Here is a 14,827-nt window from a genome sequence, read left to right as displayed (position 1 = left end):
TGCTCCTAAGTAATATATTTTCTCTGATCACCTAATCTATTCAGTTCTGTGCCAAATTGCATGCTCTTTTTCCATTCCTAATCTTTGCTTGTAAATGCTAATGTAGCTTCTTCTCTCAAAGTGGCAGCAAATCTGTCTGTCGATGTACCCACCTATCTAGTACAGTTTTATTCTGCTCTTCTTGCAAGGTGTCATATATGATTAGCCCTTCATCTTTTTATCCTCACAACAACCCAGTGAGGAATGTTAGGCTGAGAGAGAGAGGGTAGCCCAAGATTACACAGCAAGCTTCATGGAAGAATAGGGCTCTCTTCCAACATTCTGACTGTACACTGGCCAGCTGCTGTCTGTTGCTCTGTCTACTAATATGTAGCTTGTACTGGCAAATGATGAAGTTATTCTGTCATTGCAGAAGAGGCAAGAATGGGGGGGGGGGTGCAGAAGGAATGCAACCATTTTATTAAATGTCAACTAATGCTTTAATGACAACAATTAAGATATTTCCTGAGATCAGTCAGAATTGTTCAGGATAATGGATTTAAGTGCTTCACTAGATTAGACATCACTCTGGTGACCACTGCTTGAAGCATTCCTGTCCACTTCAGGCAAATTAGTTCAGATAAGTGCAGCTCAACAAGCACTTTATCTTATTTATCACTGGCACTGATCTCAAATTGACAAATGTGTGACTTCTCAGATTTTCAGTGGTTGTGATTAGAAACACAATGTTAGAAGCCCACGTCAGAGTACATATTGCTGAACCATACATGCTCATTTTGAAGCACATTTTGAGACATTGCCTTCAACTTGCCTTAGGAATGGCCAAATCAGACATGTATTAGCTCCCCTGCTAGTGTCTCAGATGTGCCTGGAGCCATATATGGGCTATGCTTATATGGATGAACCATTTCAATTAAATGGAACATCCACAGATGTTCACAGGCATGGGAGTCCTGATCCCTGGAGTCATGAGAGTGGCACTTTTTGAGCTGATCACTGATCACTTTTTGAGTAAATCAGTGGAGTGATGAGGATAGCACTGAGTGGCGGGAGTGACATTTTGTTAGTTGTTTCTGTACTCAGACCTGAGGCATTTTTGAATGGACAGATCTTGCCGAGATTTTTGTTCAAGCAGTTATTCAAGCAATATCCAAACTAACAGAACATTAAAAGCCAGTTTCTGTATTCCAAGGCCATTCTGTTATTTTGTCCATAGTGTGCGGACTGGAATTGCATTTTATCACACGAGTTGACCCTCTCATGATAGTGGTAATACTGTCTAGTTGTTTGTGCTTCACACTACTATGGTATGGACTTCTACAAGTGCCAGGAACATTGTGCTTGCTTCCACACATGTTCCAGTGTATATAATGGCTGCCCTTTTGGGTGCCTCTGATGTCATCAAATGATTCCATGTGAACAGAAACCAGCATAGAGGAGGCTGATCTCCCCACACATCCAGCAAGGAGATTTTAATTTTTGTCTCTGTTGATACTTGAGGTCCTCCTCTGTCTTTGTTTATAGCAAGTATGGTTGCAAGTTTTAATTAATAGCAATAGGTAGATTAATCAACTTGAGCTTTAATTGCAGGTCCAATTCCACCTTCTCATCAGTAATTAATTACTAAGACTGGAACAAGCAAAGACTCCTGAAAGGCAAGCCAAATATACAAGCTTCTTTTTCCCATTAGTGCTGTTGTCCTTAAAATGTGGCCCAGGATCACCACAGTTGGTCACAACTCTCTTGCAGGTGGATTGTGGGGTCAGGAGGGAGGAAGAAGGTGAGCTGAGAATGGAAACCCTGAAAGACTCAGTAGACAATTTGGATTTGTTTCTAGATTATGTACAAAAAGGCCATGATGAATGGATAAAATGTTCCTTGCCATCTTATGATAAATTAATGTGTGATCTACTGGGTGAGCATTCCGAATCATAATCCTTGCATTTTATGCCTGATTTAACCATGCTTCTGATAGGACAAAAGCATTTGGCTTTGTGGCTTTGCATTGGCATAATGACAAATTTAAACTGGGCTGTAATTTGAGCAAAACAAACAGGCGTGCTTAATTAGCATGCCAGTGCAACATCCATTCGGACTACAGACCCCTGGCATGCTAATTTAACAGCTCCCTTTCAATGAGATGCAGAGTGAATGCAATGTTGCACCATTAAGTGTTCTGTCCTTCCCAGCATATTATGTACATCAGGTCCAAGTAAGAGCCTAATACATGACTAACACTTTGCAAAAATGACTTGTTTTTTCTTATAAGGAGGCAACAGAATTTCATCGCATGCTGATCACCCACACAGTTGTTATGAATAGGGAACTGCCAAAATTGGACTTCAATGATAAATGTGAAATGAGTGGACCTAGAGAAATCAAAGCCTCCAACTAATCACTACAGAGTAAGGTGTGGGCTCGGAGTGCAGCTCATATATCATAGACATGTATCCTGGGCATGAAACTCTGAATGTATTCTTAAAGAATATAAATGACGACTCGGCAACTACATGCCAAAATCACATCTAACAGTAAACTGGTTGACTCCTGTGTGGATAAAGGAAAGCCACAAAACCGGGCCACTCAAAGATAAGGTAGGGTTGACTTTATAAATTAAACAAAAGTTTGGAGAAACCTGATGTGGACAAATGTATACCAAAAGGGACAGAATATTGAAAGCAGCTGAAAGACAATTAAAGGGGTAGGGGAAAGATTTTAAAGAGCAGACAACTCAAGCTCCTGAAAGTTTAATGCAGGCGTGTTGAACTCTTTTGGTTCAAGGGCCAAATATGACATGAAAGTAACCTGGTTGGGCCAGGCCCAGCAAGGGGGTGACTGTCTTGGCTGATACCAGAATGGCACTGAAGGGGTGCCTGGACTGGAGAGCAGCAGGGTGGGGTACTTGCCTTGAGAGAACTTCCCAGGCCTGTGAGCCAGCTGTGGCAATTCCCCCTTCATTCCCAATCTGGCCTGGTGAACCACTGGGCTCATCAAGCAAGGGTTGGGGGTGGGTTGCCTCAGCTGGCTCATGGGTCTGATAAGCCCCCTCTCAAGGGACTGGATCCAGCCCCCTGGGCCAAATATTTGACAACCCTGGCTTAGATAATCCTGGAAGGGGATTTTTTTGGAGGATGAACTGCTGAAATTTTCAAATTGTTGCCCCTCATGATTCCTTGAAATTCTAATGTATGTCATTTTATATTTGTTTAAAAAGAGGGTTACTGATGATTACATATTAGTCTTGTACTCTAACACCCTTAATATTTAAAGGTTAGATTTAACATTACTTTTGTCAACATCACATACTTTGATAGAGCCATTGAACATATTATCACTGGACTTTCTGGGCCAAAAGATATTTTAGCTCAATGAACAGTGCACAATAATCAGTTCCATATTTATGAATACCGGTATCTAAATTAGTCTACAGTTTCAACATTTGCTTATGAAAGGAGTAAGCCTCATAAAAGTCAGTGGGATATTTCTGAGAAAATTTGCTTTTGACTGTACAGTTATCTTGATTGTTTGTAGCTGATGGTCTATAGACAATGAGGAAGGAAAATCGTACTTTGCTGTGTAGAACATAAAACATACAGTAACAGTATTGTTTCATTAATAGTATTTCCATGTTTTTACTCACCCTGTAAAACTAGTGTGTTCCTAAACCTGTTCCTAAACAAGTTTGCTGTTAATATTTCTGTCTGCTTTCATAGGATCTGTTGTAAAATAAATATTCCTAGCAATGATGCCTGAAAGAGTGTAGATCATTCTAAATTTAGCCATACGATAAAGTATAAAAGCTAGTCAAATGTTAATTTCTTGGTGATTCGTCAGTGTCTTGTTTGTAGAAGATCTAGCTGTGATGGTGCATTGCCTGAAAACACCATTTGTGAGCTGTAAAAAAATCAAGAGATTCAGCCTAGATATGTGTCATTTACAGCTTACTCACTTTGTCTTCTCCAAATTATTTTTGAAAATGTATGACACTTTCTAAAACTTTGCTTGAAAATGTTCATATATAGAAGCATTTTCCAAAGGTTCCAGTTTGGTCTAGATTTTGGAACAAGATCCTGTTGGAAGCCATTGTAATAACAAGTTAAAGGCTTTGAAATGTTAAAAAGTTTGACAGATCTTCAAAAAGATAAGTTCAGTTCATATACTATACAGAATACTGCAGATGTTGAAGCGTGGAAGGGAAATAATCTAAAAATAATATAATGTCTATATATAAAATATGTTTGCAAGAGGCAGATTGCCGTCTAATTCAACCTTTAAAGGCATTTATTGAGAATACAACATTGTGTCTTAAATGCATAAAGCATACTACAATTATGTCTTTGATAATGTACATTTGACTAGAACTGTTTGTATCTTTTTCATTTGGAATTATAGATACACATTTTAACTGTGGATAAATCTGATCTGTACATTTCTGAGTTTGTATACCAAATGTTGTACAGTTTTTTTCCCTAAGTCTTGTACTTTGGAATGCTAAACTACTGTGATTCGCATTAAGCACATACTTTGAAAAACATTTTAAAAGTTCATGATTTCTCAGGAGCTAAGGAAGTTCAAACATTAAGCATTTCAAAGTACCAGGGTTGTCTGAAGATAAGTCTGGATGCTGCATAAAGTCTGTTTCATGTGACTCTGAATATGCATCTCCCCTGGCTCATAGGTGTTGACAGAATTATTTTCCACAAATCTAGCTTTGTATAAAACAAAGTGTTTCATGGAGAGACTTTCCACAACTTCGAAGTGGAGAAGATGGTAGTGACTGCCTATATTCCTTGTCTATGTTCTCCCTGCTGAGATGATCAAGTGAATAATTATGGTATAAGATGGAATCAAAGGGAAGAGAAACCACGAGACACAAAGAGTCTGGTGTTCAAAGCTAAACCTATTCATTGGAAGTCTTTGCATAACATTGTGCGCTTATAGTCACAGACAAAGACATAGGTGTATTCAGATATTTATGGCCCAATCCAGAGTGTGTGTGTGGGAGGGGGGTGAAGGCAATTGTGGAGGCAGAGAGACCTTGTGTTGGCAGATTTGCCCTCTCCAGTTCACTTACCCTGGTGGAGGGGCAAATCTGCTGGCAGGCAGCCAGTGCAGCCTCCCGGGACACCCCGACAAAGTGCAAGTGCTGCATTTGCATTCCCCCCCACACACACACACACACAACGCTGGCATAGAGGGAGCATTCTGGAAACATGACTGGGGGTAGAGCCACATAAGTTGGCTTCTACCTTAGCATTGCCTACTGGGACTTCGGCACCTGGGGCATGGATTTACCACTCTTTTGGGTGATGTAAGCCCAAAAGCCCAATGGAGGACTTTTTTGTTTTTTGCCACCCTGTGCCACCAAAAAGCCCTGTGGAGGCGGCAGAGTGCCCTAGGGGTCTGGATTCGGCTTCCCGCCTCTGTCATAAAATTTTGCATACTTTGGGGTTTGTGTATACAGCATTTCTAGCTGAAAATTTAAAAATTATGTGACTATTGTCCATTATAGCAACAGCACTGTGTTAACATTGACTGTTGTACTAATGAGTAATAAAATTAAAGCAGAATGAAATTATTTTGTTCATTAAGGTTATACACTATGGCTGTATAAACTGTTATTCATTAAAATAATGTGAAGACCAATAACATTTGAAGTATAAAATCTGTCTCTTCAGAGCTGAATGTGAAATTGCTGTGGACAGTGTGTCAGTGAAAACAAAAGTCTCACAAAACTTGGGGAAGTCTCCTTAAAAATGCCACCAATGTCACATCCTAAACATACCTCTTTTACAGGATAATCTGCCATCTGCTATCATCCATCCCTGGCTGTGGAACTTTTTGAGGTTTTTATGTCATTTGTGTCTTGGTCTGGTGCAGAGTTGAGTTAAGAAATAACTTGGGCCGTTTCTGCATGGGCAATTCATGGTGGCCTGGAGACGGTAAAAACACCGTCTCCAGGCCGCCATTCGCACGGGGGACGCAGCTGCAACGCAGCCGCGCTGCCCTCGCGCCGCCCGGCCGGCCTGAAGGCGGCGTTTCCCCAGAGCGCTTCCCAGCGCTCTTTTTTGGGAAACGCCGGCATGAAGCCGCTGCCGAGCGAACGGCAGCGGCTTCATGCTGCCTCCCCCACCCGGCACTCACCTTCTCCCCGGGCCTCCTGGCACAAGCTGCCGAGGCCTGGGGACACGCCCCCCTGGCCCTGCGCGCCTGCTTCAGGCACGCAGGGCCAGGGGGGCGTGTCCCCAGGCCTCGGCGACGCGCCAGGGGACAGGCCGGGTCGGCTGGGCGCCGGCGCTCCGCGGGGCCGGCTGCCCAGCTGCTTCAAGGACCGTCCATGCGGACGGTCCCAGCGTCTTCAGGTCGGCGCGCAATGCGCCGACCTCGCCGTTTCCGCCGCCGTGCGGAAACGGCCTTGGAGTTTGGCATTACACCTTTACTCATTGGATTCTAATTGAGGTTTTCAGTTCTGATTTTTAGGCTGTTGATAGCTGTCCTGAAATGGTTTATCAGCTGGGGCTGCAGCTTTGGACTTTCCTGACCCACCTCCAGCAGGTAGCCCTAACCCCCAGAGGACCACAGACCCAATCCCTGTCACCTCCTCCCACATGAAGGGAGAGCGGCACATCACTCACCCATCAGGTCAGCTCCACCAGTAGCAACCAGGTAGGAACCAGAGAGCAGGAGCACTGAGCCGTGGTGTAAAACTGCCCGGCTCTGCAAACAGTGGAAGCCACAATGGTGAGCTGCTCTAGTATGGGTGGGCCCCAGAAGCAGATGAGGGGACTGGTGGGCAGCAACAGAGGCAGTCGAAGACAGGGAGAGGCCAACGAAGCCTCGGTGTTGGGTGGGGCCAGTGATATATGTGTGGGTATGTGGGGGTTATATGTATATAAGATCTCCTACATTGTTTATGGATCAAGCTCAGCTAATCATGACATTATGATAATTATTCTGATAACCACCTACATGACTTTTACTTTGCTGGCAGACTAATTTGATGTGGTGAGATGAATATTTTACTTTTAACACAGCATGAACTGAACACTCTGCTGCCCCACTTTGCAAAGCCAGGATCAAGCTTTGAAAATGGGGTGGTGGGGGGTGCCTATGGTGATAGGGTAAACTCTCCTCTTCTTCACAGGTACCACCTGCTGAATCCCCCTCCCTTTGCAAATGGGGGAGTATGCCTATGGAGATGGGGATGCCCCTCCTTGGCATAGTTGGGATATTTAGGAGGGGCACCATTTCCTGTAGATATGCCCCATCCACATCTTTTGCCCTGGGAGGATTGATTGTCTAGAGCCTGTTGTATTTTTTGCACAATGGGCTTCATTGCTAGGAAAAATATTGCTAGTACAAATATTGCTAATCATAGCGTTGTGCTTTTTTGCTCCAGGTAAATGGTAAGGACCATAATCACCTCACCACATCAAATTTGTCCACCAGCCAAGTAAATGTCATATAGATATAATCATAATAACAAATGTCATGACTGAGTGAGCTTAATCCACAAACAAGGTTGGAGATCTTGTATACATATAAAGCCCCCTCCATACCCATACATATATCACTTGGTAAATTAGAAAAAAGGTGACTTCATTCTCATCACCACACCCTAAGTTATGATGAGGACTGAGCATACTCCTTTCAAGGAAGCACAAAATATTGGGGGTAGTAGAATATCAATCAGGGGTCAGAAATGGGGGGAAAGAAATAAAAAGTGGTATGATCAAGCCTGTATCAGCTTATGGTGTGCTGGCAGCTACATGTTGACCAAACACTCCCATTACCCACCCCCAGTTTCTCATTCTCTTATTCTCTGATCATTGTTCACTCCTTGCAATGGCAAACTTGGTGATTGAGTACTGGGCTATAAAGTTCCTACAAACCCTTTCTTGACTCTGCCAATTATAAAACACACACCCTCAGAGACTCTCCCAAGGACGTAGGTAAAGGTTCCCGGGTTCACACACACACACACACACCCCATTACATGTCCGAAGCTCTGCACCCGTTTGTGAGTTTTTTTGGATTTTAGTGTTTTTTTCAGTTTTTGGGCTCTAGGGGTGCAGATTTTAGGCTAGTTGATCAAGTTGCTAGTTAGGAAGAGCCAGCTTGTTCTGGATAGAGTTGCATTAAGTTTGAAAGAGCAGGTTCATATCTTGATAGTACTGTTAGATCTATGCCAGACTGCAGTAAAAGGGTTAATTTCAAGGTGCAGTTCTGACAGTAAAAATATGCAAAAAGATAATCCAGAGCTCCACCTGATTGGCTGGCTGAGCTGCAGCTATCTATAAGAGCCAGAGGGTGTGTGTTCATGAGAGAGATTGAGATAGAGTTTGAGAAAAACAGAGGGCCAGAAAGAAGGAGTTCTCAAAGCTGAGAGAAAAAGAATATTACTTCACCAGTGGCTAGAAAGCGGACTGCCATTTGTTAAATCTCTTTTTGGGTCTGACAAGAGGACAACAGAAACAGCAGACTCCAAAACACTGTGACCAAGTTCTGAAACTGTCTTGACTGATTGGATTCTGAGGACTTTGATGTAATTCTTATAGTGGGCCTATCAATATCTTTGCTAACTTAAAAATATTAGTTTCATCCTTTTATTATTTGAACCTTATGATTTTAAATTGTCTTTATATGCATATTATAGATTACTGAACATTTACACAGAGCTCAGCCAACTAGCCACTATTGGCTATTGTATGGACTATTGTACTGGAAAACTTTTTAAGCATTCGTTTATTAGTTTTTTACTGACTCCTGCCAGAACTTCCACTGTCTCACCTGAGCAGCTGAAAAAGAGAACTGGAGTTGATTGTCATCACCAGACAATCTCATGTAAATGTTAAACAGCATGGGAGGCAAAGAAAAAGTGTCGAATTTTTCCCCTTAGTGCTTCGTTTACACTAACATCCTCTATTGCCAATATTGATTTATCTTATTGCTATGTGTTAGCAGAAGGACATGGATAGCCTTATTGCCAGTGAAGGAGCATTGCCTTTTAATAATGGTGCAAAAAATCAGAAAAGGAGGAGATAGTCTGCTCTGCATCCTGCTGCAATCATTTTGCTGAGCACATTGAAGATAAAAATTACATTAGCAGTAACAGGATCAGATGGTCCCAGGGTATTGATTTGTCCAGTTGTGTAGGTCTCCTTTCAGCTTGGGCAGTCAGAGGATGCAAACTGGATTCTTGGAAGTTCAGTACTTATCACCTGCTTATGTGACCCTTACCTCTCCTGCCTGTTTATATTTGCTGGTGGACTGGGTCCAGGAGACAGTAAATGCCTCCATGGGGAGGGTCACTCCTGTCTTGCAGTGGGCAGTGGTTCATCACTCCTAAAGAAATCTACTCTGAGCTAGGAGAGTTGAATAACTACTAGTAGCAGTAATCTAAAATGCATCATTCCTGAGCAATTGATTGAATGAGGATAAGGGGACTACAATTATGTTAAAATTCATGGATTTCTTGGCACCTTTTGATAGCACCAATCAATACATCCTTTTTTGATTGCCTTTTGGCACTGGGAAGCACTGTTCTGCAGTGGTTTTGGTCCTGCCTTAAAGCTAAGTTTCAGAGAATGATGCTGGGGACTGCTGCTCTGCCTTTGGACTGGTGGAGTCCCACAAGCTTCCATTTTGTCCTCTATACATTTCAACATCTATGTAAAACCTCTGGGAGAGGTCATATGGAAAGTTGGGCTGAGTTGCCACCAATATGCAGATGGCACTCGGTGCTATTTTGCACTACCAGCAAATCCCAGGGATGCTGTGAGAACCATGAAAAGGTGCCTGGAGGCAATTCTGGAATGGAGGAGGACTAATACACTGAAAATCCTAACAAAAGAGAAGTATTACTGGTGGGGGACTGGAAAGGTCTGACTCAGGAAATGGGTTATTCTCCATTCTGGATGGGGTTGTACTGCCCCTAAAAAAGCTGTTTCATAGCTTGGGGGTGTTTATGGACCAAAGTCTCCTGTTGGATAAACAGGTGGCAACAGTGGCCAGGGGTGCCTTCCACCAGTGTTGGCTGGTGATCCAGTATTAACCCTTCCTGGATCATGCCACTGTGGTTGCTGCCCTGGTAACTTCTAAATTATATTGCTTTAATGCACTGCATGTAGTGCTGCCCTTGAATACTGTCTAGGAACTGCAGTTGGTACAGAATGCTGTGGCCAGAGTGTTGATGGGTCCCTAAGACCACATCACTCCATTCTTGCTCCATCTGCACTGGCTTTTTATTTGCTTCTGGGTTTAATTCATGGTGCTGGAATTGACCTTTAAAGTCCTGGATGACTTGGAGCCAGCATACCTTAAGGACTACTTTCTTCTATATGAATCTACCCACTCACTCCAGTCAACTTCAGCAGTACTGGTTTGGTTGCTCTTGCCATTTGAGAGTAGATGGGTGGCAACCCAAGAAAGGATTTTCATGGCACCATAACTTTGGAACTCCTTCCCACTGAGAATCTTCTATCTCCTTCTATTGGTGTCTTCTGCCAGAGGGTAAGACTTTTTTGTATTGCTTGGCACATCCTCAATTACAGTTATTGGCCCTCCTCCCTGATTCTGATGTAGTTTGTGTATGCTTATTTATCAAATTGTTTTACAATTTCAACATTGTTTTTAATTGTTCAAATGTTTTAATGATTTACGTGCGCTTTCCAGGAAACCCTGATCAGATAGAAAGGTAGAATTAAAACATTTTAAAATAAAATAAATAATCCATTCCCCCCTGGTTGTTGGCGACTTTAATTGATGATCATGTAGAAAAGCAGAATTATAATTACATTTCAACTTCCTGCCTTAAAGTTCACCTGCAGTGTGGGTCTTAGTGCCGTCAACTGAAACCCCTACAGAGATGGCTGTCAAACTAGAAGCAATACAGCCCTGACTTCATAGGACAGCCTTTATATTCTATTTTCTGAAAAGGTCAGAAATTACAGCTCTATAATATAGCACTCTTAGTTTCCATGGTAGTTTACAGTTTAACATAAGCAAAAAGATCCCTGCCCCAAGGAGTTTATTGTCTAATCTTAAAGATGGAGGGTTCCTCAACAGAGGAAGTAGAGAGTGCAAGGGGAAAGCAGCAAAGATTTTAAAAAATCTTCTCTAGGAAGCACATTAGACTCTGTAGCAAAGAAAGCATTAGAACTAGAGAGGAGAGGGTTATTTTAAGCCTTAATCTAAGGGATTAGGATGTAAATCGAGGTAGGTTGGGGAAAAGTTCTGCAACTGTCTTCTTTATGTAATTTTTTTATATTCTCAGCATACAGAAAAACATATATACTTCCACACTACTGTTACATCAATACAAAGCAAAAATATGAAATACAGAAGAAAACACACACAAAAATTAAAGCATAACTCATACATAAACTAGACTCAACCTAATTACACACCATAACACCAAATAATGACTTTGTGTTATATCATTGTTGAATTCTAATCCACTCTAAATTCATGCATCTATAATTAAACAATTTTCCAGTTACACACTGAATCATTTCTAATATCCTATTTCAATCTGCTGTTCTCTTTTAAATCTCAAATTCTGCAACTAAAACTATATTTTTGATAGTCTGTAAAAGGTTCCCAGTTTTCTGTATTACTGTCCTTTAATAAAGTTGTGAATGTTGCTATTTTTGAAACTTCTGTGACTTTCTGTATCCAGTCTTCATTTGTTGGGATTTTATCATCTCCATTTCTGTGCATACATTGTCCTTGCAGCAGTAAACAAATACATGAAAGCTGTATTGATTTGAGATGTCATCTCCCATTAGTCCCAACACAAAAACTTCAGATTTTTTCACCATTGTTATTTTCAGTATCTTTTTTATTTCTTTGAGTATCATGCCCCAAAAGGATTTAGCCACTGTACATACCCACAATGTATGAAAAAATATCCCTCATGTTTCTGGCATTTCCATCATCTATTAGATATTCCTGTATACATTTTTGCCAGTGGTTTTTTTTTTTTTTTTGGTGTCAGAAGAAGTTCTGCAGCTTTCTGATTGGTGGCATTTACTTCAGAAAGTTGAGGTAGCCATATATTATCATCACTACTTAGATTTTCTTGAAGGCTAATAACACTAACACTTCCAGAGATGGGAATATTATAATAGTGAACCTGGAACCAGTACTCCAGGGTGTTGCACAGTTGTCATCTCATCATCATTACTCCAGAGGATACTTACAGCTCTCACAAGCACTTTTGTGAGAGGAACATGTCTGTAGTAAAGAACACTGTGGATTCAATTCCTCTTACAGCATGTCTGCATGCAGAACTTATGAGGAAGTCAGCTATCTGTTACAATCCTTACAAACCAATGCACATGATGATCACATCAATCCATGCTAGTTTCCTGTCAATTGGTTGAATCCCCACTACCATCTTAGCCAGGTTTCAGAACACAAACTAACCAGGTTTGAGGGACGGCCTCCCCATTGCTTGCGTGGCAGATTCCATTTCTGGTGCTCGTTCTCCCTGTTAATCCGCGTTCCGGCAGGACCTGGTTGCAAGTGGCATAGACCCCATCAACACAGTTCAGAGCTGATCTGAGGGGAGGGATGAGGGTTGAAACCCTGACTCGTTTCTCGCCCTAGACTGTGACGTGGAATTCGGGCAACCAATCAGCGCTGCAATGCGCGCTCAGCCTTTCCTTAGTTTCGTTTCTGCTTTTGCGATCAGCCAGCAGAAGAGGACGCAAACGTTAAACAGTCAAACGTGTAACTTTGAATTGTTAATGTTTACACAGGTAATGATTAACTGTTTGCAGTTAAACAGTTAAATGTTAAACTTTTACACACTGGGGTTTTTTTATCATGCCCCTACAATGTACATTTCCGCAGTGGGAAAAGGTCCCGCCCCATTAAGGCACGCCAGCCAATCAGGGGAAACCGGTGAAGCGAGCTCACCTGGTAGTGGGGATTGCTAAGAGCTCTGCAGCCAAGTGTGTCTGCTGTGTGCTTGCTGTGGTGGGGAGGGAGAAACTCCGATGAAGAGGACAAGGTTTAACAACGAACAGGTTTGGATCTGCGTGCAAATTTCAAGTGGGGATTCGACCAATTCACAATGCAAATAGGGGCAAAATATAGAAGCACCATGACCAAAGCCTGGAAAATGTTGAACAAAGATAAAAGATAATTTCTACTTTCTGTACATAATTTCTTCTTTCTAAACTTTAATACTCCAGCACAGAGCATGATGTACTGCCATGCAGAGCCACTGGATAGGATCCTATGCTGCAAAGGGAAAGCCAGGGCCTTGTATACTGTTTATCCCTGTACAGGATAAACAAGGCTCTGTTTCCCACAGAAATGATAGAGAGAAATTAAGCGTCTGCATAGCAATCTTTGCACTTTCATAGCCTGAAAATTAGATTTTCAGATAAAGCATTCATTTAGCCACTTGAAATGGTGTTCTGCTGTTAGCACAACAGTAGTTAATTTGATTTGGGGTTGTGGTGACATAAAAGGCATTCATACTGTAGCTGCTAATTTGATTTCTGAAAAGGTATGAGATACACAGAAAGCAATTCAGTATTCCTGGAAATTGAATTTGATCCTACAAAATATTTTTAATATGGTTTGTCACAGGAGTTTGTCCTTGGGTTACTAGACATTAATGATAACACAAAGCTGGGTGACCTCAGTTACCTACTCCTATAGTTTTCTTATGTCAAAACAACTTATGCCTACTGATTTTATTACTCGGTATGTTTTGCAGGCTACAAATCCAATTTTTCCTCAGATGTCTGACTTCATGGACAGCTTATGCCCAGCTGTACCAGTACCACTGTATCATATTTTGACAGAACTGACTTTTTGATATCTGTTTTCTCATATTCTGGCCCAGTGCCTTGTAACCAGATCTCAGCTGTAAACCTGACTGATGCAGAATGACTCCAAAGGCAAACTTGATGGAAGCCCCAGTTCAAAGAAAAATCTGAAATCTTAAAAAATACATCAGGGGATTAAAAACCCCAATATATTAGAAACTCCACCTGTCACTTTAAGAAAAGAAGGCCATTGCATTCTCACAATACTACATTCGGAGACCTCTGTAAAGGATAGTTATTGGGGAGAGGGAGGCAAGAGAGGTGAACTGGGAGGAGGACTAACTGAGACCAGGCCCAGTAGAAACTACTGGCAATATCAACACAACTCAGCCAGGCTCAGCATCAGCCACCATACTACTTCACCAGACTTTTCCTGGGAAGAAGTTACTGGGGAAGGAAGAAGGGAAAGTTAAACACTGGAGGGGTGCAGAGTTGGCTGGTAGGTGGGAAGGAGAGAAGGAATCAGGGAAAAGGGAGAGACTATGGGGACTGCAGAGGAGGGAAAGAAGGAAAGTAGGGTAGTGGACATAGGAGTAAATGAAATCCCCCCACAAGTCATTTCAGGTGCCCTGCTCATATATGTGTAATGCTTTTATTCCTCTAACTAGGTTGACATTTACTTTATTATAAAAAAGAGAGACATTCTGCTGTCAAGCATGTCCAGAATGCCAACACAAAAATAGGATTAATGGCAGATATTTGTTACAAGAATCTTACTGGGTTCTTAGAACATTCAGGAGAGCAAACATTTTAAAGAACTGCATCATTTACCAGCTGTAGAAAGAATAGTGATGTTTTAACTAAGTAAACAGTATCAGAGCAACAGCATGGCTATACTTAGCAGCAAGCAACTTGTAGGATATTAACACCCTTCATTCCACTGATATATTCATGTTGCCATCCAACAGATATTGCTACCTATTGCTGATAATCAAAACTGTTCAAGCAAAGGTAGGCATGTGTTTTCTGCATCTCAGTGG

Source organism: Sphaerodactylus townsendi, linkage group LG03 (genome assembly GCF_021028975.2).
Source record: "Sphaerodactylus townsendi isolate TG3544 linkage group LG03, MPM_Stown_v2.3, whole genome shotgun sequence".
Taxonomy (NCBI): Eukaryota; Metazoa; Chordata; class Lepidosauria; order Squamata; family Sphaerodactylidae; genus Sphaerodactylus; species Sphaerodactylus townsendi.
This window is presented reverse-complemented; position numbering follows the sequence as displayed.